Source organism: Globicephala melas, chromosome X, assembly GCF_963455315.2.
Source record: "Globicephala melas chromosome X, mGloMel1.2, whole genome shotgun sequence".
NCBI lineage: Eukaryota > Metazoa > Chordata > Mammalia > Artiodactyla > Delphinidae > Globicephala > Globicephala melas.
This window is the reverse complement of record NC_083335.1, coordinates 30343858-30362271: the sequence shown is the minus strand read 5'-3', so window position 1 is coordinate 30362271 and position 18414 is coordinate 30343858.

Sequence of the window (18414 nt, the reverse complement as noted above, 5' to 3'; positions counted from 1 at the left end):
GGAGGATCCCACATGCCATGGAGCAACTAGGCCCGTGCGCCACAACTACTGAGCCTGCGCTCTAGAGCCCACAAGCCACAACTACTGAGCCCGCGAGCCACAATTACTGAAGCCTGCGCGCCTGGAGCCTGTGCTCCGCAGCAAGACAAGCCACCTGCAATGAGAAGCCCATGCATGGCAACGAAGAGTAGACCCCACTCGCCACAACTGGAGAGAGCCTGCGCGCAGCAACGAAGACCCAATGCAGCCAAAAATAAATAAATAATTTTTTAAAAAAAATTAGAAACCAGGTAAAGGAACTTGGCAGCGACTCCTGAGGAATTGATCAGATTTTGTCCACTTTGTGAAATGTCCCCAGGGAAGAACTTCGGACTTCAGTCTTCCTCTTTTGTTGCTTTTTACTCAACATACTTCCTGTGGATAGAGAAGTTTTCAAAATTACATTTTATGTTGAGTCTTCTGTTTAAATGTTTTTCATTAATAATTCACTAATCGATTAAACAATATTGAGCACCTGCTTAATTTCAGGCTTTTGTCCAAGGCCTGAATAAGATGAATGAGAGACGTTGTTTTGCTTGAGCTGTATAGTTGCGGATCTGGGACGTAAACACTTATCACTAAGTAAAATGTCTATGAAAGTTTGTATCAGGAGCACAAAGTCCAAAGTGGTAAATTTGGATGGGAGTAAACAAAATGTGTGTGGGTTGGGGTCGTGGTGGTCAGCAAAATCCCCAATGCAAAGTGATGCTTTAGCTGCTGATTTATTTCTTACAAATTTGACTGGAGATAAAGGGGCCCAGATGAGTTTTTAAAGACCCTGCAGGCTTCTTCTTGAGGTCCAGATTTGACCCATACTTACTCCTGGGTTTCAAAATCTTATTTCAAAACTGCTACACTCAGATTTCATGGAAGGGGCTCCTTGTAAGGCTTGACAGCTGACACTTAAAATATAGATAAGACAGTCCTCTCAGAGTCTATGTCACTGATGAGAAAGAGGAAAACAGCCCCTGGCATATGGAAGCTGGCCTGGCACTCAAGGCTCAGCCTGTTCTCCTGTGAGCATAGAGAAATTCACACACCACCGTCTGACAAGGCCCCTCTGATGGTAACGAAGTGAGACAAAACCAAGACCACTGTGTAATCATGTCTGAACACAGACAAAATATGAATGTCATCCAAATCTCAGAAATGAACAAACATCCTCCTCTACTGGCTTATATGAGGCCCTGCTGCTGTCTTTTTTCCCCCAATACAGCTTTAGCCTTGGTATAATCTAGTGTAGTTTTACAGTGTTGATTATAAATATTTCTTGTCTTTGGATACTTATGACTTACACCTTATCTCCTCTGACAGCTAGCCTTGATTTCGCCTCTCCCAAATCTAGGCTCCAAATTCAGAATAATAAAATTATTAAAATGTCTTTTATGCCTAAACTATCTTTGGGTTTCCTGAAATGGCCACTAGGGAATATGAAGATTTGCTTCTCAATTCTATACAAGAAAGAACAATAAGAATAAATTTTTCTACCTTTTAATTAAGTTCAAACTGTAAAAATAATGGTGATAAACTTAACAAATTAAGAGTTTATCTTCCTATGTTAGTTATGCATAATTAAATATGGTAATTATATCTTTCAATGACTGAATACATTTCAAGTTAAAAGAAACATACATTTAAGCACAAAGACTGATGCAATGACTCTCTTCCAAACATTTTTCCAGGATTCTGGATTCACAAACCATTTTTCTTTTTTGTTCAAAATATTTGTGGACAGGCACTTGAGGTACTGACTCAGTTACGTAGGACTCATGAAAGTCCTATTGCTTAGATCCAATAACCAAAACATATCCACTTTGCAAGCTGTAAGTCACACTCCTTCCTTCACCTGAAACAGAAAACCCCCATGGTTGCTTATGCCTTTTAGGAGATTATCTATGCCCTGGACAGACCTTCTAGAGACTCTTAAATAACTATGATTTAGTTGTATCTGTTAATGGTTCAAACAGGAAAAGTAAAACTAAAAAATTGCTAAATAGGGTATGATATTATGGACTTAAATGTCCCCTTGAAATATAAGCTTCTCATAGAAATTAAATCAGTTCTGATAGCTAACTTAATTGCCCTTGCTCAGACTAACTGACAAAATATAAAGGAGGATATTTCATACTGATAGTAAATATGTGATTTTAGGTTAATTCCATGATGTCCTCATGGTTTAGAAGAAGATTTCCTGACCTCTCTAGGAACCTCTATAAAATAAATGGTGACTTAAAAGACCTTGAGATGCTTTGCCATTATCTAAGATAACCATGATAAAAACAGATTTTAGCAAAAACACTTCATGGTATCACCCTTAATAGCAGAGATGGTTTGGCCACAGCACTGAACCAACAGTAGTGGGGAAATGGTAAGAGGTATTGCTGAGGCATGTCCTACCTGTAATCTCACAAATCCTGAAAGTCTGTAAAGGTAGGAAATAGGAACCAGAGCCTCGAGGTCCCCTTAAACATCTCCAAATGGGCAATGAGTGTGTTCTGGTTATTGTTGTGTATTCTTAGGGTGGGTTGAGGCCTCTGCTTGCTGGAGAGCTGAGTGAAATGGTTTCCCACTCCTGATATGGGAAATCCCAAGGTATCTCTCCAGTAACAGGGACACACATTTTGCTGGTATTGCCATTTTAAAATCCTTTAAAATCTTACATTTTACTCAGAAATTCCTCTGTACATACCATATTCAAACTCAGAAAAAAATAAAGAAAATTAACAGAATTCTAAAATTTTAATTATTAAAGCTCTCAAAAACCCTCAGACTTCCCAGGCCCAAAGTACTGCCATTAGCCCGATGATGATAAACCACTCAAGGATCCACAAGTTTCCTCCTTATATGTTAATAAAAAACTGCCTCATGCATTTGGGAATTTCACTTCCAATCCCAGGTTCTACTCTATTACAAGCTAATGTGACTGAATATTCCAGGAGATTCATAAAATATCTCCAACTTTATGACCACATCCTCCGTGTGATCTGCCACCTGGAGGTTTGGTCTTCTGAAATAGGCAACAGAAATAAAACTTCCATTGACCCCTAGTGAAAACTTTCTTGTTGGTACTATTAACAACTGATATATCAGTAAAACTCCAAGGTATTGATACTTAGATTTTTTTTCAGTATATAAAATGTTTAACTTGAAAGATATACATCACTTCCTCCCACACTACTGGACATCTATTTCATCAGAAGACCTTAGACTAAGGATTGTTAGGAATCTTCCAGAAGCTGCTAACAGCGGAAGTGGGCAACTTCTCCCTGAGACAACAAAAGCTGCTGTTTTCGGAAGGGGATAGGTTCCACCCAAGACGACAGAGTGAGATTAATTTTCTCATTTTTCAACATTCTTTTTCTGTCCCTTTGCCCTTCTACTAATATTACCTATTAAGACACTTTTACACCCTCCAGAACGCTATGTGATCTCCCTTATCTTCATCCTATTATTTTTGAACCCCTATTGCCCTCTTCTGCCACTTCAGGGAAAACTCTCCTATATGTTTTTCCCAGTCATAGGTGCTGCTCTGAATTTAACTGATTGCTGGATCTAGTATCCTCCACCAGACCCTGCTGACACTGATATAATATCACTCCCTTTAAACATCTCGGAAGACAGATTCCCTTTTATAGGCCCCTTCTGGCACTTAAGCTTCCCTCATATCATTAATCCCAACCTTCAGCCTTATAAAAATGGACCTTGACCTCACATTATCAGAAGGCTTTTGCTAAGGTTATTATAATACCATCAGCGAGACCTGCCAATCAGGAGTAGGCAACATTATTGAGGCTTTCTTGACCACGACAGTCAGTTCGTCCTCTTCAGAAAACACCCTGCTTTGCTGAACTATGTAGTTCCACTCAAATATTTGTCTGCCTCGAAGGACACCAAACTGGCTTACCCCTGTTGTGATAAATGATACTTATACGTCCAGTACAGTTTACTTACAACTAGAGTACTCCATTTTATGTGGATAGGCTTACACCGATCTGCCACACACTGATTTATCCTGTGTATTCAGGATAATTGTGAGACACTTTTACATATTTAGAGGTACCATCCCTCCTGTGGATCCTGTTTCTCTGGAAAAAATACGACCCAGAAACCTTCAAAATGCAGTGCACCCAAGCTTATTAAAAAACAAAACGGGGCTTCCCTGGTGGCACAGTGGTTGAGAGTCCGCCTGCCGATGCAGGGGACACAGGTTCGCGCCCAGATCCGGGAAGATCCCACATGCCGCGGAGCGGCTGGGCCCATGAGCCATGGCCACTGAGCCTGTGCGTCCGGAGCCTGTGCTCTGCAACGGGAGAGGCCACAACAGTGAGAGGCTCGAGTACTGCAAAAAAACCAAACAAAATACAAAACAAAACAAAACTCCCAGAAGGTATAAGTAACTCTGTTTTCATGCATACTATGTAACTGGCAATTCCCCCATTAGGGATAATATCACTGACAAACACGGCTCAAAACTTGCCTTAGACCCTAACAAAAATCATAAGTAACACAAATTCAGCTTCGAAAGACAAACTAGTCTAAACCCATTAGTTAGGATTGTTATGGACAATCATGCAGTCCTTAATTCCCTCTTAACCAGCCAAAGGGGAAGTTATGCTACAGCAAACACTATTGCTGTACCTATTGATAAAGGTGATTCAGATATCAGGACCCATATAGTGAAGCCCACCTGGGTGGCCAGGCCCACATCACAAACCTAAACCTAAATCAGCCAGCACTTATAGGAAACACCTGTCAAGGAATTTTATCATACACCAATCACTATCCTCCAGCTCAGCTTTAGCAATTTACCTTAGAAAACAGGACTTGCTAGCCTTATAAGGAAATCCCCGACCTCGTAGCCAATCATGCCCTGTTTTGGCACTGCCTCTTTCAACTCTATAAAACTCGATCTTGCCAAAATCCCTCAGGAAGAGCGCTTCACTACTTGTGAGGCATTGTACTCCCCCAATCCATGGACTGTTTTCCCGTAAATAAAGGACATCAAGCTCATTACTAAGTTGTTTTGTTTTGTCAACTGACGGTTTTGGCAATGAGTTGGGACCTGAAGACAGCTACTGAAGATCCCATGAACCGCTTCAAAACACAGGTGAAGTTACCCACAGAGCCCTTTTAGTTTGCGGCCTCTTCAGCCACTCTCCAGGATCTCTGGTAAGCTTCTCTTGGGTTTATCCCTGCTTATTTTGTGTTCTGAGCTCTTTAAGTTTGTTTGTCCTCATCCTTCTGAGTGGAAAATTAGGATATGAAAGACTCCAGATTGTTCTGGGTGAGACTTACTGCACCACAACATTTGAGTTTGTTGCCAGCTTCATCTACAAGGTAAGCTGCCTTCAGGAAGTCCTCATAGGTCTCAAGAACTGGGCACAGGCAGCCAGAAACGGTAAGTCTCATTGAATTAGGGAGGATTATTTCGACAGGGGAAAATAATGGGTACTCTTCAATCTAAGAAAGCAAGATGGCAGCCGTTAGGGCAGTCACAAAGCCTCAAGGTAAGTCCACAGCATAAGCCAGAGTGGGACTTGGGGGAACAAATTAAGACAAGAAATTCGACTGTTTTGACCAATGGCACATCAAAATCTAAGTAGGTACAAGTCAGACTATTAAAAACCATTAGGATGTCTGCCACTGTAAAGAAATCTTCTCATGAAAGGAATAATAGATCTATTGCTAACAGGAATCTCAGAAGCCATAGCCACAAAATTGGTGGGTACAGGTCAAGCACTTAAAAGCCGTTAGAGTGCTTGCCACCTAACTCTAACCTTACCCGCCAACCTCAAGAAGAGTTCTAGGGCTTCCCTGGTGGTGCAGTGCTTGAGAGTCCGCCTGCCGATGCAGGGGACACGGGTTCGTGCCCCGGTCTGGGAAGACCCCACATGCCGCGGAGCGGCTGGGCCCGTGAGCCATGGCCGCTGAGCCTGCGCGTCCGGAGCCTGTGCTCCGCAACGGGAGAGGCCACAACAGTGAGAGACCCGCGTACCGCAAAAAAACAAAAAAAAAAACAAAGAAGAGTTCTATGCAAACAGGCATGCTGTAAAACACCACAAAATCCCCAACCCACGGGCACATTCCTCTTAGGTATTAATTTCGCTCTGAGATACCCAAGACTTACCTAAAGAAATGGGATTCTCAAGTTTCAAAGAATTAAGCACACCACCTTGTGGCACACCTGCTAATTCTGTGTCTAAGAACTGTGGTCCCAGAAGCTGTCAATATCTACAAAAATGGCAAAATCTTACTAAGACCATCTAGAATCACAGTGGTCATTATGTGGTACATTCCAATTAGACAAGATCATTCATTTAAGAAGTGTACTTGAGGGATTTCCCCGGTGGCACAATGGTTAAGAATCCGCCTGCTAATGCGGGGGACACGGGTTCGAGCCCTGGTCCGAAGATCCCTCATGCCATGTAGCAACGAAGCCCGTGTGCCACAGCTACTGAGCCTGCGCTCTGGAGCCTGCGAGCCACGACTACTGAGCCCACGTGCTATAACTACTAGAGCCCGTGCTCCGCAACAAGAGAAGCCCCCACAACGAGAAGCCCGAGCACCGCAACGAAGACCCGATGCAGCCAATAAATAAATAAATAAAATTTATTTTAAAAAAAAGTCTTCTTCACAAATATTGAGTACTAGTAAAAAGCTTTAGCCATCTGAGCAGGTAAACTTATTCCATCTGCAGGAAACACAATTTCAATCCAACTGTTCTTTCATGAACTAGTGAATTTTATATGATCATACATTTCTCATGGCTAAACATTTTTAAACAAAAGCTCTAAGATCTCTGCTTGCATCTGTCTGTATGTGTATGTATGTCTATGTATTGTGTATGTATGTGTATGTATTGTAAAACAAAGAATGTTTCCCCACATCCAATTCTACAAGGATCAAGTCATTAGCTGCTGCAGACCCTGACATTCAGCATACCCTGAAAGGAATTCAGGATGAAAAACAGGATGAAGTATCTGTGTTTTGGATATATGGGCCCCTAGATAGTTAAGATGCATATCTCAGGAAGAATTTTAATGACCCCAGATTCTTGCATCTTCCCATACATAGATTAGCACCAAAATCATTAACTTGAGAGATCTGTTTTTGTGATTAGTGGTAATCTTTTACCAAGATGTATACTTGACTACATGTATTCCCCAGCACCCGAAATTCATATATATCCTGGTGGCCCCCCTACCGCTTCACAGCAGTTCCTAAGAGCTATCTGAAAGGCTGTCTCCTGGGCTCTAGTCCTCAGTAAATCCCTGAATAAAATTGAAACTCACAGCTTTCATGTTCTGCATTTTTTATTTCAGTTGACAGTTTTGGTGACCACGAGAGAACCCAGAGCAGACATCTCTCCTTTGCCTGAATTCTAGGAGGATCTGGAGCCTTGGTACCAGCAAGGGCACCTTGTGCCCGTCCTCCTCCCCAGCAAGTCCACACAAATTTGGGTGACTCTCTCTTGGTCTTGGATCACCCATCTTGGTTGATGATCCTGAGTTTTATTTGGTGGTGCCTTAAAAAGGAACCAGATCTGTCAGTTGAAAGATACTAAAATTTTGCTCAGTTGAAAGATACTTAGGGATTCTCCGGTTGAAAGACACTGGGAAGATTTTGCTCAATTGGAAGACACTGAGTGCCCATGGTGGTTTTAGGCTGCTGGGGAGAGAAACTGAGACATGTGAAAGAGCTGAAACGACTCCAGCGTGACACCTAGAAGAGTTAATCTTACCTACAGCCCATCTACCCATCACACAGTTTTCAACAGTGATTTTATCCCAGCAAAAGAACAACTTTAAATTGAGTACTATACTAGAGTCTCCCAAACAGAAGTAAAAGGAGCACCAGATAACCTCTGACTAATACCCCAGCCGGGTTTAGGTACACACAAAATGTATACTTGCAAGTACTTACTTAATTGGTTTCCATTTGCGTGGAATAACTTTTTCTATCCCCTCATTTTCAGAATGTATGTGTCTCTAGATCTGAAGTGAGTCTCTCATAGGCAGCATATATACGGGTCTTGTTTTTAATATCCAGTCAGCCAGTCTTTGGTCGGCGTTTACATGTAAGGTAATTATCAATATGTATGTTCCTATTGCCATTTTGTTAATTATTTTGGATTTGTTTTTATAGGTCTTTTTTCCCCCTTTCTTCTTTTGTTCTCTGGTGATCTGATAACTATCTTTAGTATTACGTTTGGATTCATTTTTCTTTTTTGCATGTACGTCTATTATAGATTTTTGGTTTACAATTACCATGAGGTTTTTCTATAGCAGTCTATAAATACATATTAATATTATTGTTTTAAGCTGCTGAGCTCTTGATTTCAAATGCATTTTAGATACCCTGCATTTGTACTCTCCTCCCCTCATGATGACTGTTTTTGACATCATATTTTACAGACACCTAATTGTATGTAAAATACAATACAATCATACATCTAATTGTTTTGTGTATCCCTTAACTGCTTATTGTGGACACAGATGATTTTACTACTTTTGTCTTTTATCCTCCATACTAGGTTTTTGTGTGCATGATTTCCTGCCTTTACTGTATGTTTGCCTTTACCAGTGAACTTTTCCATTTTGTAATTTTCTTGTTTCTAGTTATGGCCTTTTCTTTTTCACCTAGACAATTCCTTTAACATTTACTGTAAAGCTGGTTTGGTGGTGCTGAATTCTTTTAGCTTTTGCTTATCTGTAAAGCTTTTGATTTCTTCATCAAATCTGAATGAGAGCCTTGCTGGATGAGTATTCTTGGTCGTAGGTTTTTCCCTTTCATCACTTTAAATATATCATGACACTCCCTTCTGGCCTGCTGAGTTCCTGCTGAAAAATCAGCTGACAGCCTTATGGGAGTTCCCTTTTATGTTATTTGTTGCTTTTCCATTGCTGCTTTTAATATTCTCACTTTTTTTAATCCTTATATCTGGCATAAAGTTTTAATAATTTAATATTTAAAAATTGAAGTATAGTTGATTTACAATGATTCAGGTATACAGCAAGTGATTCAGTAATACACACACACACACACATATATTCTTTTTCAGATAATTTTCCAATATATGTTGTTACAAGATATTGGCTATAGTTCCATGTGCTATACAGTAGGTCCTTATTGTTTACCTATTTTATATATAATAGTGTGTATCTGTTAATCCCAAATTCCCAATTTATCCCTCTTGCCCTTTCCCCTTTGGTAACCATAAATTTGTTGTCTTTGAATCTATTTCTGTTTTGTAAATAAGTTCATTTGTATCATTCTTTTAGATTCCACATACAAGTGATATCATATAATGTTTATCTTTCTCTGACTTACTTAGTCTGATAATCTCCAGGTCCATCCATGTTGCTGCAAAAGGCATTATTTCATTCTTTTTAATGGCTGAGTAATATTCCACTGTATATATGTACCACATCTTCTTTATCCATCCATCTGTCAATGGACATTTAGGTTGCTTCCATGTCTTGGCTATTGTAAATAGTGCTGCAATGAACATTGGGGTGCATGTATCTATTTGAATTATAGTTTTGTCCATATATATGCCCAGGAGTAGGATTGCTGGATCAGAAGGTAACTCTATTTTAGCTTTTTAGGAACCTCCATACTGTTCTCCACAGTGGCTGCACCAATCTACATTCCCACCAACAGTGTAGGAGGGTTCCCCTTTCTCCACACCCTCTCCAGCATTTATTATTTGTAGACTTTTTTTTTTTTTTTTTTTTTTGCGGTACACGGGCCTCTCACTGTTGTGGCCTCTCCCGTTGCGGAGCACAGGCTCCGGACGCGCAGACCCAGAGGCCATGGCTCACGGGCCCAGCCGCTCCGCGGCATGTGGTATCTTCCCAGACTGGGGCACAAACCCACGACGTGCAGACCCAGAGGCCATGGCTCACGGGCCCAGCCGCTCCGCGGCATGTGGTATCTTCCCAGACTGGGGCACAAACCCACGTCCCCTGCATCAGCAGGCAGACTCTCAACCACTGCGCCACCAGGGAAGCCCTATTTGTAGACTTTTTGATGATGGCCATTCTGACTGTAGTGAGGTGATATCTCATTGTAGTTTTGATTTGCATTTCTCTAATAATTAGTGATGTTGAGCATCTTTTCATATGCCTGTTGACCATCTGTATGTCATCTTTGGAGAAGTGTCTACTTAGATCTTCTGCCCATTTTTTGATAGTGTTGTTTGTTTTATTGCTGTTGAGCTGTAGGAGTGATTTGTATTTTTTGGAAATTAAGCCCTTGTCAGTTGCATTGTTTGCAAATATTTTCTCCCAGTACATAGATTTTCTTTTTGTTTTATTTATGGTTTCCTTTGCTGTACAAAAGCTTTTAAGTTTCATTAGACCCCATTTGTTCATTTTTGATTTTGTTTCCATTACTCTAGGAAATGGATCAAAAAAATATTGCTGTGATTTATGTCAAAGACTGTTCTGCCTATGCTTTGCTCTAGGAATTTTATAGTATCTGGTCTTACATTTAGGTCTTTAATCCATTTTGAGTTTATTTTAGTATGTGGTATTAGAGAATGTTCTAATTTCATTTTTTACATGTAGCTGTCCAGTTTTCCCAGCACGACTTATTGCAGAGATATTCTTTTCGCCATTGTATATTCCTGCCTCCTTTGCAGTAGATTAATTGACCATAAGTGTGTGAGTTTGTTTCTGGGATTTCTGTTCTGTTCCATTGATCTATAGTTCTATTTTTGTGCCAGTACCATACTGTTTTGTTTTGTTTTTGCGGTATGCGGGCCTCTCACTGTTGTGGCCTCTCCTGTTGCGGAGCACAGGCTCCCGACGTGCAGGCTCAGCAGCCATGGCTCATGGGCCCAGCCACTCCGCGGCATGTGGGATCTTCCCGGACCGGGGCACGAACCCATGTCCCCTGCATCGGCAGGCGGACTCTCAACCACTGTGCCACCAGGGACGCCCCAGTACTGTACTGTTTTGATTACTGTAGCTTTGTAGTATAGTCTGAAGTCAGGGAGCATGATTTCTCCAGCTCTGTTCTTTCTCAAGATTGTTTTGGCTATTTGTGGTCTTTTGTGGTTCCATAAAAAATTTTAAAAATTCTTTTGTTCCAGTTCTGTGAAAAATGTTGTCATTGGTAATTTGATAGGGATTGCTTTGAATCTATAGATTGCCTTGGGTGGTATAGTCATTTTAACAATATTGATTCTTCCAATCCAAAAACACAGTATACCTTTTCATCTGTTTGTGTGGCCTTTTATCAGCACCTTATATTTTTCAGAGTACAGGTCTTTTGCCTCCTTAGGTAGGTTTATTCCTAGGTATTTTATTTTTTTGGATGCGATGGTAAATGCGATTGTTTCATTAGTTTCTCTTTCTGATAGTTTGTTGTTAGTGTATAGAAATGCTGCAGATTTCTGTATATTAATTTTGTATCCTGCAACTTTTCCAGTTTCATTGATGAGCTCTAGTACTTGTCTGGTAGCATCTTTAGGATTTTCTATGTGTAGTATCATGTCATCTGCAAACAGTGACAGTTTTACTACTTTCTTTCCAATTTTGATTCCTTTTGTTTCTTTTTTCTTCTCTGATTGCTGTGGCTAGGACTTCCAAAACTATGTTGATTAAAAGTGGAGAGAGTGGGAATTCTTGTCTTGTTTCTGATCTTAGAGGGAATGCTTTCAGCTTTTCTCCCTTGAGTATGATATTAGCTGTGGGTATGTCATATATGGCCTTTATTATGTTGAGGTATGTTCCCTCTATGCCCACTTTCTGGAGAGTTTTATTTGTTTTGTTTTGTTTTTTACCATAAATGGATGTTGAAGTTTATCAAAAGATTTTACTGCATCTATTGAGATGATCATGTTTTTTATTCTTCAATTTGTTAATGTGGTGTATCACATTAATTGATTTGTGGTTATTAAAAAATCCTTGCATCCCTGGGAAAAATTCCACTTGATCATTGTGTGTGATCCTTTTAAGGTATTGTTGGATTCAGTTTGCTAGTATTTTGTTGAGGAGTTTTGCATCTATATTCACCAGTAATATTGGCCTGTAATTTTCTTTTTTTGTGGTATCTTTGTCTGGTTTTGGTATCAGGGTGATGGTGCCCTCATAGAATGAGTTTGAAAGTGTTCCCTTCTCTGAAATTTTTTGGAATAGTTTCAGAAGAATAGGTGTTAACCCTTCTCTAAGTGTTTGATAGAATTCACCTGTGAAGCCATCTGGTCCTAGACTTTTGTTTGTTGGAAGTTCTTAAATTACTGATTTCAGTATTGGTAATTGGTCTGTTCATATTTTCTATTTCTTCCTGGTTCAGTCTTGGGAGATTGTACCTTTCTAAGAATTTGTCCATTTCTTCTAGGTTGTCCATTTTATTGGCATATAGTTGCTCATAGTAGTCTCTTATGATCCTTTGTATTTCTGTGGTGTCGGTTGTAACTCCTCCATTTTCATTTCTGATTTTGATTTGGCCCTTTCCCTTTTTTTCTTGATGAGTGTAGCTTAAGGTTTATCAATTTTGTTTATCTTTTGAAAGAACCAGGTTTTAGTTTCCTTGTTCTTTTCTATTATTTTTTTAGTGTCTATCATTTATTTCTTCTCTGCTCTTTATGATTTCTTTCCTTCTACTAACTTTAGGTTTTGTTTGTTTTTCTTTCTCTAGCTCCTTCACATGCAAGGTTAGTTTGTTTATTTGAAATTTTTCTTGTTTCCTGAGGTAATCTTGCATAGCTATAAACTTCTCTCTTAGCACTGCTTTTGCTGCATCCTATAGGTTTTGGATTGTTGTGTTTTCATTTGTCTCTAGGTATTTTTTATTTCCATTTGTCTCTAGACATTTTTGAATTTCCTCTTTGATTTCTTCAGTGATCCACTGTTGTTTAGTACCATATTGTTTAGCCTCCACGTGTTTGTGTTTTTTGCAGTTTTTTTCTTGTAGTTGATTTCTAGTCTCATAGTGTTGTGGTCTGAAAAGATGCTTGATATGAATTCAATTTTCTTAAATTTACTGAGGCTTGCTTTGTGGCCCAGCATGTGATCTATCCTGGAGAATGTTCCATGTGCACTTGAGAAGAATGTGTTTTCTGCTTTCAGGTGGAATGCTCTATAAATATCAATTAAATCTATTTGTTCTAATGTGTTATTTAAGTCCTGTGTTTCCTCATTGATTTTCTGTCTGGATGATCTGTCCATTGATGTAAGTGTGGTGTTAAAGTCCCCCACTATTATTGTGTTACTGTTGATTTCTCCTTTTATGTCTGTTAATATTTGCCTTGTATGTTGTGGTGCTCCTATGTTGGGTGCATATATATTTACAGTTACTAGTTAATATTCTCTCTTTATCTTTAATTTTGTCATTTTGATTACAATGTATCTTGGCGTGTTCCTCTTTGGGTTAATCCTGTATGGGACTCTCTGTGCTTCCTGGACTTGTGGGACTGTTCTCCTTCCCAGGTTAAGGAAGTTTTCAGCTATTATCTATTCAAATATTTTCTCAGGCCCTTTCTCTCTTCTCCTTCTTGGACCTCCATAATGTGAATATTATGCTTGAGGTTGTCCCAGAGGTCTCTTAAACTATCCTCATTTCTTTTCTTTCTTTTTTGTGTTCAGTGGCAGTGATTTCAACTACTGTCTTCCAGCTCACTGATCCATTCTTCTGTATCTTTTATTCCACTATTTGATTACTTGTAGTGTGTTTTTTATTTCAGTTATTGTGTTCTTCATCTCTGATTGTTCTTTAACTCTTTGTTAAAAACTTCTAACTTCTCACTCTGTGTATCCATTCTCCTCCCGATTTCTTGGATCATCTTTATGAGCACTACTCTGAACTCTTTCTTGGGTAGACTGCCTATCTCCACTTCACTTAGTTGTTCTGGGGTTTTGTTCCTTCGTCTGGAACATATTCCTCTGCTGCCTCATTTTTTCTAAGTTGCTATTTGTACTTTTATGTATGTGGTAGGTTAGTTACATTTCTTGACCTTGGAGAAGTGACCCTCTGTAGGAGATGTCCTGTGCATTCCAGCAGTACACTCCCTCTCGTCACCCAAGACATATGCCCTAGGGACTCCCCCAAGAGGGCTGCGTGGGCTCTTCTCTTGTGGCTGGCTGACCATGTGGATGGTCTGGTAGGCTTGGTTGGCCCCTAGTCCGGTTGGTTGCCAGGCTCTGCCTCGTGCAGATGCTGCTGGCTGTATAGTGGGGCCTCGTCTGGAGGTGGCTGATTGCAGAACCCTAGGGGACCCCAGGGTTAGAGCTGGCTCACTGGTGGTCAGGTTCAGGGTCCTGAAGACTCTGGGGCTGTTGCCCACCCACTAGCAGGTAAAGCCAGATCCTGGGGTTAGTGCTGGATAACTGGCAGGCAGAGCTGATTCCTGGAGTCTGGCTGCAGGACCCAGAGATCCCAGAGCTTGTTTCAGATTGTTGGGGTGGGGGCCGGTTCCTTACACAATTGATTATGGGGCATGGGGTGTCCCAAAAATTGCGTTGGCCTGCTAGTGGGCAGGACCAGGTCCCAGCTGGTCCTAGGGTAGGGTCTAACCTGCTGTTAGCAGACTCATTCCACAGTCTGTGGGGTTATAGTTTTCTTGCTTCTGGTATCTGCCCCCTGGTAGGTGAGGCTGGTTTAGAGGCTTATACAGGCTTCATGGTGGGAAAGGCCGGTGCCTGCCCACTGGTGGGTGGACCTGGGTCTTGGCCCTCTGGTGGGCAGGGCCATGTCTTGGGGCATGTCTAGAGGTGGCTGTGGGCTCAGGAAGTCTTTAGGAAGCCTGTCTGCTGATGGGTGGGGCCATGTCCTCTCCCAGTTAGTTGTTTGGCCTGAGGCGTCCCAGTACTAGAGCCTTCAGACTGTTGGGTGGGGCCACGTCTTGGTGCTAATGAGCCAAGATGGCAGCAACCAGGAGTGTTCATGCAGTTGAATGTTCCCAAATATGTCTGACACTCATGTCTATGTCCCCATTGTGAGCCACAGCCACCACCACCACCACCACCACTTCTGCCTCTCCAAGAGAGTCTCCAAGACCAGCAGAGAGGTCTGCCCCAGGCTCCTATCAAATTACTGCTTTTGCCCTGGGACCCGGTGCACATGAGGTTTTATGTATGCCCTTTAGGAGTGAAGTCTCTATTTCCCCCAGTCCTGTGGGGCTCCTGCAATTAAGTCCCACTAGCCTTCAAAGCCAAATGCTCTGGGGGCTCCTCTTCCCCGTGCTGGACCCACAGGCTGGGGAGCCTGATGTGGGGCTCAGAACTCTCACTCCTGTGGGAGAACCTCTGCAATATAATTATTCTCCAGTTTGTGGGTCCCCACACAGTGGGTATGGGATTTGATTACATCGTGAGTCCACCCCTCCTACCCATCTTACTGTGATTCCTTCTCTATGTCTTTAGTTGTAGAAGCTCTTTTCCTGTAGGGTCCAGTCTTTTTCATTGATGGTTGTTCTGCAGATAGTTGTGATTTTGGTGTGCTCGTGAGAGGAGGTGAGCGCAGGTTCTTTACTCAACCATCTTGGCCACCCTCCACAAGTATATACTTAGTTGGGAACTAAGGAAATTCTGCCCTGAAATGGCCAAGATGAGGCTCTTTTTTGACATTCCAAAACTGGTTTTTGCTTATGCAATTAGAGAAAGCCAGCTTGATAAAACATCTTTTCCAAATTCTGACCCTAAAGGAACAAAACTCTTCTAGGAGGAGCTCAAATTTCTCTCCCTGTGCCTTTGAGATGTAAATGTTCTACCAAGGCTCTCAGGAACTCTTATCTTACTCTTATCTAGACCATCTCTAATTCCTGAGACTGAGGGGAAAAAAGGGAGAAACTTTAAACTCAAGCAAGTAAACTTAACTTATTTCAACTGTTATTTATAAACTAGTGAGTTTTATATTGTAATATCTGATTTATGACTAAGTTTCAAAACAAAGCTATGAGGTCTCTAGTTGTGCCTGTCTATATGTCTGTGTGTACATTATAGATATGATGTGTCTCTATCCCCAAATGGTATTGACAAAATTAATTTGTAAATGAGCTCTATTTAATTGGCTTAAAGGAAATTAAGTGCTTAAGTAAGTTCTCAGAAATACAAAAGAAACTAACCCAAATGAATTTCAGGTTCATGTGATCTTGGAAATATTTAGTATTAAAGTAATATTTGGTATTAAATTTAGTTAAAGTTTGTTGGTTTAATTAATACAGACATGTCTTTTTTTTTTTTTTTTGCGGTATGTGGGCCTCTCACCGCTGCGGCCTCTCCCGTTGCGGAGCACAGGCTCCGGACACGCAGGCTCAGCGGCCATGGCTCACAGGCCCAGCCGCTCCACAGCATGTGGGATCCTCGCGGACCGGGGCACGAACCCGTGTCCCCTGCATCGGCAGGCAGACTCTCAACCACTGCGCCACCAGGGAAGCCCCAGACATGTCTTTAGAGTCATCAACATTAAATACAATACTTTTATTATACCTAGGTTTAATAGAAGTCAAATAAGATATTATTTCTATTACGTAATTTGTCAGCAAGAAAAATAACTTGGTATGATATTTTCATAAGTAAATTAAATGTAAATGAGATAAGAGTTTTTAGGTGAACTCTTTAAGAATAATTATGTTTTTTGGTATGTCTATTTAAAAATAGTTTCTCCAGATATTTTAGTAACTTGAAACTTTAGAGTTTTGCTAAATTAAGTTAAATGATGGAAGTTTATTGAATATCTAGATCATTCCAGAATAAAATAAGATACTGAAACATTGAATACTGAACATAGGCTTCCTTTTACAGAGAAAGTAAAGATATTTAGGACTCTTGATAAATATGTTGCATGCCACATTACATTTTTTATAAGAAAGCACACACGTTTTAGAAATTGTAAATAGTATTTATAAGTTTGTCAATCTACAGAATGCTAATGTAAAAGACTGCCCCTAATTCAGACACCAGTCACGAGTCCCAGGTTGCCACTTGTACTTTTGACCAATTGGCTATAAATCAGGGGTTCCCATGACCCCCTCCTCAGGTTTGATGATTTACTAGAACAGGTCACAGAACTCTGTGAAATGCTTATACTTACCAGTTTAGTATAAAGGATACAACTCAGGAATAGCCAAATGGAAGACATGCATTTGTGGGGAGAGAGGTGCAAATCTTCCATGACCTCTCCAGGCATGCCACCCTCCCAGCATCCTGATGTGTTCACCAACCCAGAAGCTCTCTGAACCCCATTGTTGAGGGATTTTTATGAAGATTTTATTATGTAGGCACAATTGATTAAGTCATTGGTCATTGGTGATTATATTACTCAGGGTTCTCCAGAGAAACAGAACCAATGGGAAATATATATATGTATATATATTATGATGAATTGGTCGTAGCTTATGTGATTATGGAGACCAAGAAATCTCACTAATTACCATCTGCAGGCTGGAGACCCAGGAAAGCCAGTGGTGGTACAATTCAGTCGAAGTCTGAAGGCCTGAGGACCAGGGGAGACAATAGTGTAACTCCTAGTCCAAAGGCCTAAGAAACCAGGGTGGGGGTTGATACCGAAAATCATGCTCTGCACACTGGCACCAAACTGAATCTTGGAGACAGAATGTGGGTGCAGTAGAAAAGAATAGCTTTATTGCTTTGCCAGGCAAAGGGGGCCACAGTGGGCTAATGCCTTCAAAACTGTGTTCCAACCTGGGGTGGGGGCTGGGGGGGTCGTGAGGAGTCTTATAGTCAAGGGATTGGGTTGCTGATAAGGGTCAGGGTGCATGCAGGGCCTGCATTTCTTCAATCCAGAGATCATCTGGTATCAGATGGTCTCGTGATGGGCTTCTGTGGTTATCGAGGTTATTGAACTGTGACCTTCTCTCTGGAATAAAGAATGCTTCATCAAGTAGTTAACATCTTCCATTTGGTGGGGATTTTTAGTTCTGCAGAAGAGCTCAGGGATATTGTTATGTGTATCCCTTGAGGAGGAACCAGGACCCTGCCCCAAGGCTGCACTGTTGTTTCTTGCCTGCTTCTCCCTTGTTTCTGCATCCCCCTTCCTTCCCTGATTTGAACCTGCCCTTTGGAACTCAGGGAAGGTCATGGAGGCTGAATGAAGCCTATTTCCTACAAACAAGAAATGGAGGACACAGAAAGATTTTTGTGCCCGGGACCCCACAGGGTCCTGCTCGGTTTCAGTGTGAGAGGTGGTTTACTGGTGTAAGTCCTGGAGTCCAAAGGCCCAAGAACCAGGAGCTCTGATGTCTGACGGTAGGATTAGATGGATGTCCTACCTCAAGAAGAGAGAGAATTCACCATTTCTCTTCCTTTTTTGTTCTATTTGGGCCCTCAACAGATTGGATGATGCCAGCTTACACTGGAGGATGACTGAACTCAATCTCCAGTCCCTTTCCCCTCCCTGAAGGTCAGA